At 66.7% G+C, this 2477-nt stretch overlaps 1 non-coding gene across 1 annotated transcript; it reads left to right on the forward strand.

Moving 5' to 3' along the window:
* The first annotated feature begins 1159 nt into the window (after positions 1-1159).
* Positions 1160-1313, forward strand: LOC140472954 (5.8S ribosomal RNA). The gene has a single exon (XR_011957976.1). It is a non-coding gene; the product is annotated as a 5.8S ribosomal RNA (ribosomal RNA).
* The last annotated feature ends 1164 nt before the right edge of the window (positions 1314-2477 follow it).

Consider the following 2477-nt stretch of genomic DNA (forward strand, 5'->3'; position numbering starts at 1 on the left):
GGGTGGTTTCGGGGCCAGCAGGAGAGCTCGTCGGGGTAGCAGGCCCTGCAGCCGTGGTCACCGCCAAACCCCCCACAACTGTTGGGCGCCTACCTGCGCGGGGCAGGAGGACACTTTCCGATTTCAAATCTCCGTTTGCCGAGTCCACCCCGAACGCACGCGGGCGGGCGGGTTCGCATCACCCTTCGTCACAAGGGGCGAAGCCCGTTCCACCGTCTCGTCAGTAGTGCCGACCGGTCTGTGATCGACGAGGGGAGCCACACCAGGTCCGGCCCTGCTGCTTGGCGGCACCGCGTCGTCGGGAGCTCGCGACAGACGGAGGGTTTCGGTGTACTCTCCAGCCACGGGAAACGAAGCCGGTGATGCAGGCGCCGGTCTTTCGCTCCCAAATCGGCTGGGTTTACATCGTTGCTATCTAGTCACGCTCCCTTCAAACCCGACGGGGTACCTATTCCCCTCACCCGTCTGTGCGTATACAGCCTCTTTGCACTTGCGGGATGGGGGTGGTGGTTTAAAGACTCTCGAGTTGCCGCCCGTCGGTCTCCGAGCTCCGTGCAGTAGTGATCCCCAGCGAACTGCCAGCAGGGCGAACGAGCGATCCCGCTCTCGGTCGGGGCGCCTGGCGTCGATCGGTGGTCGGTGGCTTGCGGGCAAGCTGCGCTGTGAGTGTGGGAACGAGTATGACGAGCCGTTGCCGCGACTCCCAGTCCACCTCGGCGGTGGCTGGGCCGGGCGGGCGTCTGCTCGGGCGAGTGCCGCCCCCGCCTCCTCGCAGGAAGTCCGCTCGCCGACACGCCGCCACGTGCACGCGTCAGTGACGCTGCCGAACCGATGGCCGGTGCCCGTTCCCGCCTCTGCTTTTCCTAGGGCAAAGCTGCTGCACGCCTCGTGATACTAGGCGGGCGACATGGTGGCGGTGATCCTGCCTCCGTCGCTGCGGTGCGTTGGGGCACGCATCGCCTCTTGGGCGCCCTGTCCTCCTCCCCCCAATAGACGTATGTTTCTGCGGGCCGCACCAGGATGGTGCTCCCCATCGCTTCACGCCACCCTGCTCCGCCCGCACGCCGGCGTGCAGGTGGCTGTAGCTCAAGGTGGGGAGCGTATGTGCGGTCCGGGTCGCTTTCCTCTGGCGAGGGAGAGACCTAAAACAAACTCAGACAACTCTTGACGGTGGATCACTCGGCTCGTGCGTCGATGACGAACGCAGCTAGCTGCGAGAATTAATGTGAATTGCAGGACACATTGATCATCGACACTTTGAACGCACTTTGCGGCCCCGGGTTCTTCCCGGGGCCACGCCTGTCTGAGGGTCGTTTGGCAATCAATCGCACTCGCCTTGGCTGGCGAGAGCGCGGCTGGGGTGTCGCAGAGGACCCGTCCTCTTTGTCCCCCTAAGTTCAGACTCCGGAGCCCTCCGGCGTCGGAGCGCTTGGCCTTTCCCCCCCACCCTGCACATTCCGTTCGTCAGGCTCGACGCCATCCCCCCGCCGGGGAGCGCGGCCTGGCGTCCGTCTGTGTCGTGGCAGTGGGGCCAGCACGGCTGTCACCGGTCCCAGAATGGCTGTCGGTGGTTCACACTGTGTGTGTGTGCCAACCCTCCTGGTCTCTGGGACACGGAGCTGCCACGAAGTGTTGAGCCTCCAGTGGGGGGTCTGCCTAAGCTCTGCACGTCCGCATTGGGTCCGTCTCTCGGTTGGCTGGCAGTGGAAAGAGTGAAGGGAGCCGCGGAGGTCCGGTGCTGGTGCGCCGCCGGCCTGACCGTGGAGCTCGCCGGTTTGACACGCTGACCCGACTCGATGGTTGATCGATTGAGAGTGCTGGGAGCTGCAGGCCGCCCGCTGCTGCAGCCGCCCGTCTCGTGGTTCGTCCTCGGCCTTAAGTGGCCGGCGGGGCGTCTGATCCTGTCTCCCCTGCTGGCGCCGAGTGCCTGGCCGAGGGAGGAGGTTTTCGTCGAACGCTGTGACTTGGACGGTCGCACGCGCGTGGATCGCTGGCTCTTGGCTCTCCCGTTCAGTCCGCACGTTTTCCGCTCCGTCCTGCCACCGGTCTCGGGAGGTACGGAGGGGTTGGCGGGCGTGGTGTGTGCTCCGTCACCGTGCAGGCACACCTACCACGCCGTCGGCCGACCCCCGCACGGTCCTCCTGGCCATCGGGAGGACGGCGGAACGTCGGGCTGTCGGGGGCCAAGTCGCCAGAAGGCCACCGCTGTGTCTTCCGTACCCTGTCACCGTCGGCGTGCCTTCCTCAACTCGTCCGGCTCGGGGCCGCTGGGTTCAGGAGCGGCGTCGCCCGCCGGCCCCACTGAAGGCCGTGCCGTTCCGCGGCTGGCGATCGATGTGCGTGGCGTGCCTGCGCGACCGTTCGCCACTTGAGCCTCGGCACTCCTCTCTCCCTCTCTCTGACCGTCGGGCAGTCTCTGTCTGCTGGTGCCTCGCACGTCCCGGGCGGCGGGTCGTCACCCCCGCGACCGGGCCTCC

This window comes from Chiloscyllium punctatum, unplaced genomic scaffold (assembly GCF_047496795.1).
Source record: "Chiloscyllium punctatum isolate Juve2018m unplaced genomic scaffold, sChiPun1.3 scaffold_477, whole genome shotgun sequence".
Taxonomy (NCBI): domain Eukaryota; kingdom Metazoa; phylum Chordata; class Chondrichthyes; order Orectolobiformes; family Hemiscylliidae; genus Chiloscyllium; species Chiloscyllium punctatum.